Raw genomic sequence first — 17148 nt, 5'->3', positions numbered from 1 at the left:
TGAACCGTGTTATCATAATGCTTTGGTGTACTCTGCTCATTACAATTCCTTTAATTTGAAGTGGGGAGGGGGTGAGTTTACCAGAGGAGCGGTTACCAGAATTTGTCTCAATTTATGACATAGATTTTAAAAAAACAAACTTCAGTGGCTTTGTAATGTATTAAAATGTGCTTTATCTGAATATCATAATTACTTGTTTTCATTTTGATGTAATAAATGGTAAACATGTCCTATGTAGTGTTATATGTTTGTGATTTGATTAGAACCCAAACAGACCTAGAATGAAATCAGTTTATTGGCTTCCTCCAAATATGGCTTCCACCACCTTCTGTGGTACTGTATTTTTCATCTGATCCAGTTGAAGATAGCTGCTAGTCCATGATGATCACACAGGGTTTACTTAAATAGTTATAGGATATGTAAGTTAGTTGGGTTGGTTATTTGCTGATGGAATCACTCTTCCAAGTAAGGAAGATATCATCAATACATATAAACTGTATCAATATGTAATCTTCCTCTTAATATCCTATTCAGGATCTGAATTACATAGGAATCTACATAGAGACAAAAAGAAGAATGTGCTGTATTTACAAGTTTGTCTAAGTGTATCCTAACAATGCAGTTGGTTCAGTAAAAGATACCACCCACAGAAATGCTTGCCTCGTGTATATGGAGATAAGTCAGTTCAGTTTAGTACACAAATACTTTAAAAGCCAGTTCATGAAACATCTTATTCAACTGCTATAGGATATATGCAAGAGTAAGGACCCTCCATGCCTACTCAGTCTTTTGACTGTGAGTCCAGTAGGTTCTGACTCTCTGTGGTATCTTGCACTGTGTCCCAAGCAGTTGCGAATTGATGTCTGAGTGCCAAGACAATATGTTGGTCACCGCAGATTTGTCAGCATGATGGGGACAATGCTGGTCATTTGAATAGATCTCAAATGGGCTAAGCAAGAAAGCTATTTAGCCTCTAAAGTTCAATTCCTTCTCTGTGCTGCATTTTGGGCAACACAGCTATGTGCCACCAAATGATAGGAGAAACTGTATGTGCGCATTCAACCCCATAATAATTCTTGTGTGTCGTGGTGGATAAATATGGGTTAAACTGACTGGAATAGAAAGTGGAATCCTGATAGAAATATTGTAGATGCTAACAAATATCCCAGATTTTTAATGCCTTTGGTCATAGGTCACGTCAGTAATGTGTAATGCTTGTAGAACAATAATCTTCAAAGCACTTTGTAAACATTAATTTATTAAGGTAAACATCTTTGGAAGACAGGTTTAGGAAGTAGTAGCATTCCCACAAGCGCTAGTGTTTGTGCTTTTCGAAAGCCTTACAGGGACTAACCCTATCACCGAGATGATCTCCATATTTCAGTGATTGTTTCAGGACATACAGCTGATATATCACTGAGTATCTGAGTCTGCATACATTGTTGTGTGATTCTGGGAATTTTGGTATACGTGATCCGTTTATTCAAGATCTAAAAAATATCTGCATTGTGCTTCATAGGCTAATAGTAAACTGAGGTATGCAAGATGTGCTCGAACAATAGCTTTAAGAATGGATAGAAATTGTTTGGTTATACCTCCAATTGGAAATAGTTCTGAAGGAAATCTTTGGAGTAGGTTTCTTCAAAATACATTCTTTGTTCTTAGATAATGCCTGCATTTTGTCATTTAAAAGCATAAAAACACTTTCTTTGAATGTCCAGGCAAAGATATAGCCTCTTTTAGTCTAAATTTCTCAACCTCCATGTATTTCTAGATTGAAATCATGAATGGTCTCTTAATTGAATTATTCTATTTAGAATTCTTATTTCTTTGAGTAGTCTCACACTTTTTCTTATTATGCCAATTCGACTTAAATAGACCGTTTCTTAAATAAATAGTTTTATGTTCACTCTCCACTACAATCTTACATGCATAATAGTACAAACCACTTAGACTCATGCTCTGTGTACTTAGTGCTTGATCCAAAGGACATTGAAGATTCATAGTTTCATAGTAGCTAGGGTCAGGAGGGACCTGAACAGATCATCGAGCCTGACTCCCTGCCACAGGTAAGAATGAATGCTGGGTTCACAAGACCTCAGACAGGTGATCATCTAACCTCCTCTTGGATTTGCCCAAGGTAGGGGCGAGGACCACTCCCCTGGGAAGTTGGTTCCAGATTTTGGCCACCCTAACTGTAAAATATTGCCTTCTGATCTCTAACCTAAACCTCTTCTCCATCAGCTTATGACCATTGTTCCTCATCACCCCAGGTGGTGCTGGGGAGAAAAGGGCTCTGCTCTTTTATAGGAGTTGTTCCTCTGATTTCAATAAGCTTTGGATGACAGTCCTCAGTCTCTGATTGCCATGTGGCAGGGTGCATCCAAGGCCGCATATATGAAATTGCTATTTCCTCAGGTATAGACAAACCTTTGAAAAAACAGGCTTAAATAACAAAGCAGGAAAGTGGAAAAAGCATAATCCCCAAATAGTGGGCCTAAAGCAGACAGGGCATTAGACGCTACATTGCTGTAGCTTGTCACTACAGGAATGTAGCTTCGGCACGCACTAACCATGATGCTGCCACTACTGCACAGTAGTAATGAGCACTGTGTTTGCCCACTGTATTCCTGGATCGGCATCTCACAAGATTGTTCTCTTAAGGGGGAAGGAAGAAGAGTGTTGTAAATGTTTTGCTGAACTCTGCTCCCAAAGAGTTGCTGGCATCTCAGTATATATGAAACACCAAATTATTCTAATCTATGCAACATGTTGAGAGAAAGTTCTCCTGCTGACTGTCTGGATAATAGGATTAGTAGCTGTCCACCCCTTAAAAATCCTTTGCCATCAGTAGTCATTGGTTCATCTACTGTCAGCAAAACATCACTCCAGAAAATTCCATCACCTGATTTCAATGGATCATTACATTAAATTAATCTTAATCATACTAATGAAGGTCATCTGTTTAATGGACAGGACCCATTTTGTTTAACCATAAACCTTTATTATCAGTCTATAAACACTGCACATTGTGTCTTTAGACAGTGGTGGGTTTCACCACTATTGATTTTTATCCCTGAAGACCTAACACCTTTTGTTTCAGAAGTTTTTGCATAAAATATTAATCAGCCAGTCCCAGTGGCCTGGTCTTGAGGGGCCCTGGGAATCCCATCCCTCAGTTCTTCTGGGACCCGTTCTGTTAGGGTGATAATGTTATTAATTTCTGATTGAAGGAAGATGCCACCTGCTCAATGAAAAAAGTCCAGAGATGTTATCATAATTTTAGACTTACTGTTGTGGAAGGTGTATCCTGCAATGGGAAATGAATGGTATAAGATGATGCTGTGTTGAAAGTGCTTCTGACAGTGCCTAATATAATAGGCTAATATTAATGTACTACACTGTGTAAGTACATTTTTAAAAGCATCAGTTTGTGATAGACCATAACTTTTTATCTGTTTGAAATGTCATATTGTATTCCATAAATATACATTTAGACAGCACTGAAATTCCTGAATGGAAATCATAAGCTACCTAAAGAAGGTTATGAGAGGATAGTGGCTGCTTCTCACACAGACCCCAACCTAGTAATCAAAAGTCAACATTTTCTTTCTATGCTCTTGTCGGGAAGAGCTGAGTTACAGTTCAGTTTTCTAAGTTTTTGCCAGTATTTGCCAGCAAAGAGAATGGAATGAGAACCTCTTTTCCTAACATACAAGTTCTTAACATACAAGAACCGCTTTTCTTAACATACAAGTTTTTTATGTTAAGAAACATAAACGGGATTTTTTTTAACGTATGTACCACTTACATGTATGGTAAATCATAATGAGCACAAAAGCAGTGGTTTTTGTCTTTTCAGTTCACCTTCCTTCTTTCCGCTACAGTAGCTAGTTCTCATCTTAGTTTGGATCCTATTTGAATTACAAACAATACAGTAGTTAATGCAGTTTAGCTAATTGCAGAACTTGGCTGTATCTACTCCTTTTATTATTCTTATTTTCCCAGCACTGCAGGTGTGCATGGCTGTTTGCAAAAAATATGAAGAACAGCTACTTTTCCATGGAGCTTCCCAACCCTACACTCCAGACAAGGTTCTACCCCATGCAGAGCAGAGCGGCAACCATGCAGTCTCTTTTCCTGGAGAGACATAGTTATATGTTTCAGTGATGTGCTAACAGTCAGAAGATGCATTTCCCCAAAGGACATGAAAGTATGACTTGTTAGAATGACGTGTACAAATACGTGCCAATTTAAAACAAAATCAAGTAATTAGTCAGGGATATTGATTACATAATTTATCTCCCCTAATATTTTTAGTTACCTTTCCATGAAAGTCTGCTTGTGAAGGAGAATGTAGCTTTTGAGAAAGGTTTTAAAAGTACACAATAATAGGACAGGAAAAAAACAGTTTATTTTCCGAAACACACATTTCTGAATTAATGTAATTAGGAAGGTTACAGTATGGTTGAATTTGGCTCTTTTTTCTTGTACTCGTTCAAATTAATTGCATGCAGTTTGCATATAAAGTTGTTAATTATTTACTTGAGCATCAACTATTATTTGTAACATATAAGGATTGTAGTTTCTGGCTAAAAAGTAAATTTGCTGTTAGATACTACCAAAAGTATTATCGTGAATTGCATGCTTCTGTTAAAAATAAAGAAATAAAATGCATCTACTACCTCTTTAAATCACTGAATTATACCTGTGCTGTCTCCCTGCATATTATATAGGCACAAAAACCACCCTGATCAGCCTTTTCCTCCACAGTTGCCTTGAAATCAAAACTCAGGAGTGGGAGTACTTATTCTCAGTGAATTAAAGGCAATCTTTACTTAGTAATATATTTAAGCAAGATTCTTGGACTGATTTTTTTTTTTTTAATGACCTCTGTCATTTATGACATTTTGTAGAAATTCGAGTTTTGGTCTTTAGTGACTGCCAATACAAATACAAGTCGTCTTCAGTTAACAGCTTGTTATACTTAAGAAATAAGGAGCACCGGAAATTATTATGGTCCATGTGTTACTAAGAGGGTTTGGGGATTAGTAGCTTATATAATGAGTGGACCTAACCCACATGAGGTTTAATTTAGCTTTTTTTTTTCCCTTTGGGAAAAAAAAAGAACCGTTTGTTTTCTCATGATAAAAGTGAGTATTAATTTAATTTACATTTTGTTTGCTATTAGGCACAATCTGCACACACTGAAGTAAGTACTTAAAAGCCCTTACAAAACACTTTGTTGTTTCTTGCAATCATTCTTTTTAGTTTTGTGGAATCTGTTGATTAATTTTTCTACATTTCTTAAATGAAATAGTCTGGTTAGGTTTGATGTGGAATCACAGAAAATTACAGATAGTATAAATAAATTTAAAAAAAAACCTAAACCACATATAGTCTTTTTGATAAAGATAAATAAACTTAACATTGTTCAGTCAGGATGGAAACTTTATAAGCTTCTAGGTCATGGTTTAAACAAACGACCAGAGACAGCCCTCAGTTTGCAAAGAACATACAGCGAAACCAAAGTTGATTGGGATGACTATCACGAGCAATCAGTTGCATTGAATAGTTTTCTTAGTACTGGATTGTCACTGCCAGTCACTAAAAGGAACAAATAATTATTCTTAAATTACCAGTATTAGTCTTTCTTTTATTTCTCTTTTATTTCTCTTATATTTACTTCTCTTACTTCTCATTTTGGAGGATGGAACAGAGATCTAAATGTGAAGACCAAACTTTTCATACAAAATTAGCAGAGCTTCAGTTTCTTGTCACCCAACATGAAATGCCGAGAGAGAGAATTTTGTAGGTGCTTGAGTCTTCACAACTCCATATGGAGTCAATTGGGAACTGCCTATGCGCAGCATCTCAAAGTCTTATCACAGAGGAGGCACCTAAATCTGAGGTAAGCCACAGTTTAGGAAATGACCAGTCACCTCCTTGGTAGGTGTAAATCAGCAGGGCTCTAACAGAGCACAGGATTTGGCCAAATGCATTTTCCTTTCTATTGTTTTCCAGCTACCCTGATATTATTCTATGAAAGCTACAACTGGAGCAGAAAACAGGTTTAGTACCTGGCTATGTGGATTATAGTTTTCATGACAAAATTGTTTTCCATGTGGAACTCCTCCTGTCCTTGTCATGAATTAGATTGGGGGGGGGGGGGGTGTTCATAGCCTGAGAACGTGATGACAAAGCATTTAGCTAAATTTAGCAGATTTGTTGGAATCTGACAGGGCCGTGATACGAATGCTTCTGCTATGGCCATTATTGAAGTGACTTTTAATTTGTTAGTTAGAGAAATACCCATGGAGTAAAGTAAATCTTCCTCTTTTGGACACTGCTGCCACACACATAGTTTGGTATGATTGAATCAAGTGATTTAAGATTATACTGCACTTGTAATCACTACCAAACCAATTTGTTAGACCTAGAGTTTAGATAATGGGGAATTTGATATACTCTGCCTACTCTTTGTACCCATAACTGCCACCAAAATCTGTTATTCAGGGACGTAGAATGTTCTGAAAATTTAGGATGTGTATTTGAAGCAAAAGTGTCTGCTTGGAGTTTTTTTATCATTGACGCCAGGTCAAATTTTAATTACACACAATTAATTTATGTCAATACGTGCAAACAACAGACACATTCCTGTCATCACAAACAGGAAAAAATATAACAGGCACCTAAGAATAACAGACATTTAAAGCATTTCTAAATTACAGCAGTAAAACGTTCTCCTAGATTCCAGGAAAATAATTATGGACTAAGAAATCTTATGTTTTGGTAGGAGGAATCATGGTATTAAATTCCAGTAGTATAGTGGAAGGTTGTGAAATCCTAAAAATTGAAGTACCTCATGCACAATGACTGCTCCTCTCCTGAATAGAGGGATGCTGAGAGTATGAAACAATCTATGTAGTAGCTACATGAAGTAAAGCTCAAGGATCTGGGGCTACAGACAAAGCCATGACCTGTAAATAGAATAGCAGAGAAGCAACAGCACAAGAACACAAAGTTGGTTAAGGCAGGCAGAGAAACAGTTCAGGGCAGCAAAAAGGGAGGCACAATTAGCAAAGTGATCAAGGAAAAAAGTAAAGGTATTTGTAATTTCCACTGAAAAAAAATCTGATATGGAAAAGTCATTGAGCAAGGAGTGGTCTTTGAAGGAATCCTGTGGTCTCTGTAAGCCAATCCCTCCCACGGCCAAGGACTTTAGAGCATAAAGTCGAAACCCTCCCTGAGAATGTGTGACTAGAGTTCCCCTCAGCCCATCTCCTTAAGGTTTATTGTTAGGGAAAAGGATATTTCATTCTCTTATGGCCATTTCAACCCTTCACTGCTTTATGATCAGCACTAATTGGAAACCATGTTGATTATCTGTAACAAAGACTTGTATGAGAATTTTTTATTAAGACTACCATCTAGAGCAGCCTTCCAATAGGAGCAAGAAATGTAGCTAGTTTTAAGACGAAGTTTAATGCATTAGGAAGAAGACTGTATGTATGACACAATTACCTGCAGCAGCAGGGAGTCTGAATTCAGGGCTCACTCTAGTTCTGTGTCTTTATTTGTAATGAATTGCCAGACTCTCGGCTGGGGCAAGCTGGCAAAGCTCCATTCAGTTCAGTGGAAATCCAACAGTTTGTGGCACTCAACCTCTGCTGAATGGGCTGAATCTGGCCAGTAGGGCTGTGTCATCCAGCCCACAGGACTCCCCATAGATCTGGAAATGTGGTGTTGATGGAGCAATGGCAGCATTAATTGCCATGGCTTCCAAGAGCCCTGTGGGCCAGATGACATGGCTCTGTGCACTGTTTTGCAGTGTTGCCCCATAACAAGACCCAGCATGTGGGGCTGGGCTGGCAACCAGATTTCATCCACAGACCAACTCCACACATCAACACTACATTGCATCTGGTCTATGGACCAACCCCACACATGGGATCCACCCCTACACCATTGCTCTGGCCTTCAGGGCTGGAAGTTTGAGCACCATTGATTGGCATCAGTGATGGCTCTGGCTCTATGGTTATAGTGATTCCAGTCACTGTCAGCTTGGAGCAGACTGGAACTACAGCTTGCAAGGTTTGCTATGGCAAACAGCCCCTTTCAGCCAGTCAGACTTCTCCCCACTACTTGCTGCTTCATATGCCAGGCAGATCTCAGCACCTGTTATGTACCACTTTAGAGCCCACTGATCATTTTTGGTTTTATGGTTTATGAATATGTAAGAGATGTACGTGTATAAACTTGAGCTGAATACATGAGTAATGCAAAGCTGTCCTCACACTTGTTAAAATCACATTATTACTAGCTAATAGTCAAAAATATGTTGTAAAGATGTTACTGGCATAAAGATGAATACCTGCTGAATCTGGAGGAAATGTAAGGTAATGAAAACCAGAGATAGTTTTAAAATGGATAGTATTTTCACAGTAGTCTTCATGAGAAAACCTGGTGAAGCTAACTGGTAAAGACTGGTTAAGCCAGCCAACCACCCTGCCTAACTGCCTGACTAACACAGCTAACTCCATCTCTATGTTCAGAAGGGTTGTGAGGAGTTTAGGCTCCTTGCTACTCTGTGCTCACTTGGACTGCTATTATTCTGCTTACGATGTATCTTCTCTGAAGGATTTCTTGAATTACCTCTTAATGGGATACTCCTGTATAACTTTCATAGTGGAAAAGAGGGTATGAAAGGGAAAGAAAACATTTGGGATCTTCAGTTGTATTTGGAAATCAGTGTCCAACAAATGCTCAGCTGCTCCTCACCTCCCCAGGGTGCAGCTGTGAGGGCCAGGTTTGTAAAGGGACTCTGATTCTGGGGCTTATTGTCATCTGGTTCGTACCACAGTATAAAACAACATGGGCATGTCTACACAAGGTGTTTACTGCACAGTTGACTAATTAACTGTAAAGTAAATGTCTCGGAGTCTACACATGTGCCTACATTAGGGTGGACCAAACTAATAAACTCCTCAGCGGGGTAGGACTTCTACCTGGTTTTTTGTTCATGCACAGCACTTATAGATGCTACCCCAGCTGCCTGGGGCAGAGGGTGCTGCAGTGCAGGGCTAGCTGGCAGGCAGCACCCTCATACCTCAGCCAACCACTCCGCAGCACATGGAGCCCCATTGGAGCAGCCCAGGTTGGCAGGTGACCCCAAGGGGCATCCTGCTACCCCAGGGCTGCTCTGACAGAGCTCCACATGCTGTAGAGGTGCTGGCTGGAGCACAAGGTGCTTCAGAGCAGGGGTTGTCTGCCAGCTAGCCCCCGCACTGAAGCTCCCTTGTGCCTCAGCCACCTCCTCTGCAGCGCTTGGAGCCCCATTGGAGCAGCCCTAAGCTGCTCCAATGGGGCGCCATGCACTACATGAATAAACTCTGGAGCAATATGCTTCAGAGCTTTTTGCTCCCAGGCACAGGTTTAACTGGCACGCCCAAGAACAAAAAACTCCAGAGCAATAAGCTCCAGAGTTTATTCATGCACATTAATTGCACATGTAGATGTGCCCCCTTAGAAGTGATCTAAAATACTTTAGCTGTTTTGGCTCCCAAGGCAGCAGTAAGAGATTACTGAAGCAAAGCAACAATCCTTCCATGCTCCCTTTTTCAATACCATGTACCCCAAATACCCCCTATGCTGGGCACCATAGGAAGGCATAGGCAGAAGTAGCTATACCAGCTGTATGTTAACTGGGGATATTCCCAATATGGATGAATCCACAGTTGAATAAATCCACTGGTGGATGGCCATAAAGATCCTGTCAACATGAAAGAACAATGAATCCTCAGTGTCTTGTAGGTGAGAAATTAGTCCCTCCTTCCAGAACTTCAGCATCTTATGGTCATGGCATTCATTCACAATGCAGAGTCTGCAATGCAACTACGAGCACAATTTGTTTCTTGTCAATAAAACAGTGGAGCCCCTAGAGCTCTGAACTGCTCATTAGCAATAAACAGTAAGTTAATTATAATGCTAGTTTTCAATTTAGCAAAAATATAAAGGAAGAAACAAAACAGCATACTAGGTCGCAAATGGCAACAGATAAACCATTAGTCCTGCTGACCATTTCTACAAATTGGTTTCTGTGTAGAGGACCCTCATTAAACATAAGCCTACTAAAGCTTGTTTTTTCCTGATTGGGAGTTTTAAATCAAGAAAATCCCAGTCAGTGAAGCAGTTGACAAATTTCTTGGCAGTCTGGTGTGAAGGCATGTGTTTTGTACTTTTCCATTTAGATGGCACTTTGTATCACCCTTGATTTATTTGAAATACTCATGATAACAAAATGTATGAAATGAAATTATTCCCATACCCTTGTCTTCATGTGGCAACATATGGAGTCTCTTGTGTTATACACTGTTAATGCATTTATTAGCTTAAAAAAAAAACTTCACTGATAATTAATATGAATCCTGACTCAGGCAAAACTCTCATTAATGTAAGTAGGAGTTCTGCCTGAATAAGAAATGGACAATGACTTTTGAATTTAGACCCATCAGACTGCCCTATTGAAATCTGTAGGACTAGGGACAGAAATGACACATAAACCAGTATAAGTGATTGAAAAATGGTTTAAATCTGTAACACAACAGAAGTTTGATGCATATAAACTGCTTTCAAAATGGCGAAAACCAGTTTAAGATAAGCCTGAATGGATGTAGTGTCAGACTTAATTGATTTAAGTTAAATCAGTTTATTGAACTTCTGTCCAAGATCCCCTCCAGATTCAAATTAACTCACAGTCTCCGAGAATCCCAGGATTCTTTTCACCTCTCCTGCAAACCCCCCTCGCAGGGTAGGCAGGCTAGCCTTGGCCCAAGCTGTCTGCTCCAGCCCAGCAGGGAGGCGTGCTGTAGCACCCTTTCACCACACCCACCCACCACCCTGACTTCTGGCCTGGGACACTGCAGGCATGTAGCTGCATTTCTGGAATCTAAAGTGAATGTCTGTTGACTTGCTTATTGGTTCAATCTATGCAGCTTAGATTAACCTGCAAAGATTGAATCAATTTAGCCTCCAGCTTTTGACAGTCTTTACTTAGTTTAGGACTGTAAACAAAAGTTCAGAAAACACAACTGATATTAGGTGGCTTTTTTTGAGCCATCTAAACCTAAGTCGACTTCTGCCACTTGCAGGCATTTACCTGGGTAAGTAAATTGGGGGTGAGGAGGAAGGGACTACTGAAGCTGGGGGGTCTGGTGACTTCATGGGGGGGAAGGGGGAGTGGCTCAGCTTTCCCAGCCCCAAGGCTGTGCTGTGAATGCATGCAGGCATTCGTTAGGCTGGGATAACCCATTTTAGATCATGATTAGGCTGTTCTAAAGTCATTTCATCTCCTGAGGTGAACTAACTTAGTTCAAGAGCAACATTTTCAGGGTGATTTAAACCCTGTGAATACCTGCAGATATTAAGATCAACCTAACCTTGGTTAGATAGATCTAAATGTAATGCTTATATGTACCCTAAAAAAGTTGGCTTTTGACCTTAATAGAGACAGAAATTGACTCATGGAGATTAGCTGTCAAAAATGTTGGTGCAGCTCTTCCCTGATGCATATTAGTATCATTACACTGGAGTCAATAGACTTACTTTGATTTACGTAAGTTGTAGATTGAATCCCGTGATTTCAGACTATCATCATGAAATGCAGAATTTTGTGGCATTTCCTTTTCTAGACATTCTTTTAAAATAATTTCATCCTCGGTTAGAGAAAAATATTTTTATAATATTGTTCATATATAATGTTTTCTCTTTTGTTTCTCTGTTTAAATCATAGCATGGGTATATAGCTATACTTAAATTGAATGCTTTATCCCTACCATATGATTTTGTATCAATCATATGTCTTTTAAAGAAAATGGATTGTTGTTTCTCATTTCCTTTCAAATAGCTTCTGGTTCTGTGTTGTGTCTGCTGAGACTTGTAGTATTACAAGGTTTACTCTGATCACATTAGGTCAAACAATCCTCTAAGGTCTAGGAGCCCAAATCTAAACACCATTATACAGGATTCTAATGGTCTTATCATGTAAATTAAGGCTACATTTTAAAGAAGTATTTAAAGGAAGCATGTTTTCCACACTTGACATTTCTTGGCCATTTAAGGCCTTGTCATTTTAACTGGAGATAAAAAAATTGGTTATGCTTCCTGGCTTCTCACCTTCTGGAACATGATGCTTGTACAGTTTCAACATCACTGCTTAGAGTTTTGTTGCAAGACACCTTGTTGGTTTCTGCAAATAGGTTCTGAACAAGGTAACTTCTTTAAATGTCACTTGCTTTTGTTGTTGCTTGTACTAGTGTGTTAATTTGTTTTCCTTCCTTTCAGCCCCCTATGGTATTTTCAGCTATTCCACATCATTTGTTGATTGGTCTCTTAATTTATATTCTAAATTCTTGGCAAATTTCATCTCAGCTGTGTCATATCATTTTCTAATGTGTCTCTGTTTACTAAATTGAACTTTTTTGGTAAAAGTTTATTTATCAATGTATTCAGTAGGGGTCATTTTAGAGATGCTTTCATTCAGGGGTGGATATGGGGTCGGGGGGAAGTGGAGCAGTCACACCCACAATGAAGGGCAGCTGCTGGTGGACCCATTTCCTCATAGTCCCATGTGCCCTGCTCCATGAGGGGAGCAGGTGAGGAAGGGAGGGCCCATCTGCTGCTGTCCCAAGGGTGAGGGAAGCCCCAGAACTGCTCCTGCCCCCCTCCAACTGGGGATGCATGTAGAGACTGCATACGGCACCAGGTCCCTGCTCCCTCTTTCTCCACCACCTCTCACGTGCTGGTCTGAGGGCTCCAGCTACAGGGAGCAGATGTGCAGAGGACCAGGCAGGGCAGCATCAGTGGACAGTCCCCACCCCCACCAACTCCCCACTCTGTTTCAGCACCTGCTCCTGGACCACAGGTGACAAACAGGGGGTACACAGGAGTGCCTGGAAGGGGAGGGATCAACCACTGAGGCCACCCTCCCCAGCCCTGCTCAAGCTTCAGCACAGCTGCTCCCATCAGCTGGATCCCTCAAGCCATCAGGAAAAACTTCAGTGGAGATGGAGGAAGCAGGGACCCAGCACACCATGTGACTGGATCAGGGCATGAGTGGTTCTGGGCCTTCCCCTGCCCCTGGGTCAGCTGGCAACTGCAATAGCAGCAGGCTTCCAGGTGCTCCTACTCCCCGCCCACCCCCTGGTTACCTGTTTCAGTTATGTAGCAAGTCAATTATTAGCTCACACAGGTTTTGAGTTAGATTATTCAGCAATACTTTGTGCTGAATACAATCATAGGGACATATAGAAAATAAAAACAGCTGCCAAAGACCAGAGCGGTGTAAGAAGGATGGAACAGTGCAACCTGAAATATGAATAAAGTTTGAGTTGCATTTCTTCTTTTAATTAAAGTGTATTTTACTGGGTACATTTCCAAGACCAGCAATACGAAGTGCCCTCTGTTTTTTCTGGAGACCTGTGGTCTTGCTAGATATCTGTAATGAATGAAGCTCTGAAATACACTAGTCTATAACTGAGTAGACTGATGCACACAAATACAATCAGAGTGATTTCAGTTTGCAAATGCAATCTCTAAGGCAAAGCTTTAGGTCCTGCTTTAGGAACCCCTCTGTACCAGCTTTGATAAGACACTTAAGCATACAGATGAGACTACAAAAATTGAAGAAAAAAGCCCAAGTCATTTTTCTGAACACAGTATGATTTTTTTTTAAATAAGATTAAAGGCCAAATTTACTCGTGGTTTCAGTGTCCGAAAGTCTACTGGGGAAGAGATTGGATGGCATTTTCCCCTTTAACTGTATGTGCAGCTTGCCTGAAGAAACAAAAAATGAACATCACTAGGCAGGATGATTAGGGTGGTTCGTGATTCTACCCAAGTGTTTCATATTCTCTATAGGTGGATCTTTTATGGAGACTCAGTGGACTTTAAAAGTGGCATTTCCTGGAAGAAAACCTGTTACATAGGTGGATAGGTTAATTCTTTTGATAGCTACATAAGCATATGCTTCATATTAAGCACATACTGTGCTGAATATAGATGCTTTCCAGAACTGGAACCTATAGAATCCAGATTCCCATTCCTTTGTACTCCATGTCACAGACATAATGCCATCACCCCCCAAAAATTTATTATATTCTGGTTTTGTAATTCCATAAGGAATTTCTTTGACTAATTGTCACAATAAATCCTAACCACATCACATGTATTTGTTTGTTTGTTTGCTTGCTCACTCATTTACATATTTATTTATTTATTTCAGTAAAAGTTTAAAAAGACAGAAATTTACATTTGAATCAGGGAATGTGTTGGGCATTTTCCAATATTTTTGCTCATAAATGAGCTTGCTTTCCTATGGAGACTGCAGGAACAGTTGATTTAGTAAACCAGCAAATTCAATATATTTAAGTAAATAACATCTTCATTCAATTAGCGGGTTGATGTTAACTGTGATTTAGAGGTTTTAAAATAACATTAATTCTTTCTTACTTAGGTGGATCGTATAGCACTCTCAGGCATGACACATCCAGCGTTCCGTTAATTATAGTTCAAATGCTCATATGGCCACACAGAAAAGTTCTACTGACTCATCCCATGTGAACCAGAATGATCACATTATTACTTGCTTGTAACTAATCAATGCATCTAGGACACAAACAACCTAATTCTGCAATGCCTGGAGTACCTCCTGAAGGAACCTAGCTACTCCTTTTGAATGAGAGGCAGCTAACAGTCCTACACCCTTCTCAGAAGCAGTCCCCGGTGCTCAGAGGGAAGAGCTGTACTAGTGAAACAGAAATATCCGGATGCTGGCTTGTTTTGATTTGTCTTTGACTACAAATAGTTCACATACAAGAGGCTCCGGGAGCGTTCCTTTGCTTTGTACTTTGGACTGCTAGCTAATGCCATTGCTCTTATGTCAGGTGTGCCAAATGGTCACTTGACCACCTGGTACTGATCTTTTTGGTGTCTTGATCGGGACCTCCGACAACAAAAGTTTGCTGCAGGAGGCAGCCGTGCATGCTACTAAGCAGGCCAAGGTGAAGCTGCAAAGTAATCAATGCACTTGTTCAAAATGGTTAATGCAATCAATTCCTTTTTGGCAGCAGTGAATGTCATTTAGGCACCTACAATTTCATTTTCAAATACATCCCATCTTTCCTGGACTCTTCCAGAATTTTTTGATTGCTTCTCTACAACAGGTAGGAAAAACGCTGCCTTTTTTTTGTGTTTGTTTTTACAAACTCCCATTTTTCAGTGCTAGTCAGAGAAGGCAGCGAGTTCAAAGCAAACATTTTGAATTGTGTGTTTTTATTTTCTCCTGCTTTCTTTCTGACATTGTTAAGCAGATATAAATTGATGTTAAATGCATGAAAAAACAAAAGGCAGGGATTTTTAATGGAGCTTGAGGAGATGAGACAAACATATCCTATTGTTCCTATTTCTTCCAGGCATCCTTGAAAAATTAAAGCATCAAAATGTAAGGCTGTAAATAGATGTCTAGTTGACCTGGGACTGATTGTCCTGGGGTTCAACCCAATTAAAGCAGAGCCTTGTGTTTCAGGACCTTGTTACACCTTACACTGTGAGCCACACATGTTGATGGATGTTAGTGCTAGCTTGAGTTTGGAGCAGTCACACTTCAGGTCAGCAGGGCCTGGAGGAGTGAAAGGTAAGAATCTCCCCCCACACCATTTTGGGCTTCCCTCCTGCCTCCCTCCACCCCTGGGGCATTATTTATTTGTGGCTGCTTGTGCTGTCTGCCCCAGGGGAGCAGACAGGGAAAGATTAACTTGCCTGCCTGATGCTGCAGCTGGGCAGGCAGGTTAACCCTTCCCTGCCTGCTCCCCTGGGACAGATGGCACAGGCAGCCACAAGTAAGTGAGGTGGAGGGACAGTGAGTGGAGAGGGTGGGAGGGGAAGTGGACCTGATCCAGGTCAGTGGAGGAGTGGGAGTGGGTGGGGTGTTTATATGAAGGCAGGGGTAGGCAACTATTTGAAACTGCAAGCCACATAGGCAGTTTTGGGGCGCTGTTGTGAGCCAATAAGCACTCCCCCACAACTGCAGCCACTTACCAAACCCAGAGTCCATGTGCCCTACGTCTCCTCTCTGCCACCACTGCCATCACCAGCACCCATTAGCAGCTGAGCACGCAGCCCTGGCCCTGGCCTGCCCTGGGCCCACTCCAGACTCACCCCAGCCAACATGGGCCATCTTCAGACCAGACAGGACCCATGCACATGGACCCATGCCTGCTCTGGACTGGCCTGCCCACGATGCGCAGCAGTGGCAGCAGCTGGGCAGAAGCTGCTTATGGGCATGGGAGAAAAGTGGCCATCTCTCCCTCACCACTGCTGGCCCCTTCTTGTTGCGGCCACCTGGAGCCTACATCTATGCAGCCTTGCAGCTCCTATCCACTGCCATCACCACCACCACCTCTGGGCAGTCCAACAGGGCAGCAGTGGCAGTGGAGAGGAGCCACAGGGCAGCCTGGGGGTGGGCTCCAGGTGACTGCAGCAAGAATGGCCCAGCAGTGAGGGGAAAGTGGCCACTCGTCCTCCATCCCCAGCAGCAACTTCTGCTTGGCTGCTACCACCTCCACTCACTGTGGACAGGCTGGTCTGGAGCAGGCACAGGGCAGGCTGGGGCCAGGGCTATGTGTGTGGGTCCCAGCTGGTTTGGAGCTGGTCTGCTCTGGCCAGGGCAGGTCTGAAGCGGGCACAAGCCAGGCCAGGGCACGGGTCCCTGTCAGTCTTCATGGGGCTGGCAGTGGCAGCAGCTGGAAGGAGCCACTGCTTCCTGAGCTGTCTAGAAAGGGAGTCCAACCATGGAGCCCCCCCAGCCGCCACTGCATGCCCAGGAGAAGTGGGATGCATGACATGCCAGATGGTGCTTGGGCCAGACAGAACCAAGCGACCTGCTGCAGGCTGAACAAAGTCCCTCTGTGGGCCAGATCTGGCCTGCAAGGCATATTTTGCCCACTCTTGCACTAAGGTGTAGCCCAGAGTGGCCTCATCTTAGTGTAACATGAGATAGGTAGTACAGATCAGAGAGAATTCTGGCCTGGAGTGATGTAACTTTGAGCTGCATAATGAGTGCTTAAAACCAGCTTCAGGTGTTAATGTGCA

At 41.5% G+C, this 17148-nt stretch overlaps 1 long non-coding RNA gene across 2 annotated transcripts in view; it reads left to right on the top strand.

The window, feature by feature from the left end:
* Positions 1-17148, top strand: part of LOC102386585 — a 76783-nt gene that overhangs the window by 47253 nt on the left and 12382 nt on the right. The window contains exon 1 of one of the 2 annotated variants that reach the window (XR_323550.1): positions 15059-15221. The exons of the other annotated variant lie outside the window; for it this stretch is intronic. This is a non-coding gene — a long non-coding RNA (uncharacterized LOC102386585). Of the gene's footprint in view, positions 1-15058; positions 15222-17148 lie in introns of those variants that run through there. 2 annotated transcript variants of the gene reach the window in all.

This window comes from Alligator sinensis, unplaced genomic scaffold, assembly GCF_000455745.1.
Source record: "Alligator sinensis unplaced genomic scaffold, ASM45574v1 scaffold373_1, whole genome shotgun sequence".
Taxonomy (NCBI): Eukaryota; Metazoa; Chordata; order Crocodylia; family Alligatoridae; genus Alligator; species Alligator sinensis.
The sequence above is the reverse complement of the archived record's forward strand: the minus strand, read 5'-3'. Positions and strand labels throughout refer to the sequence as shown.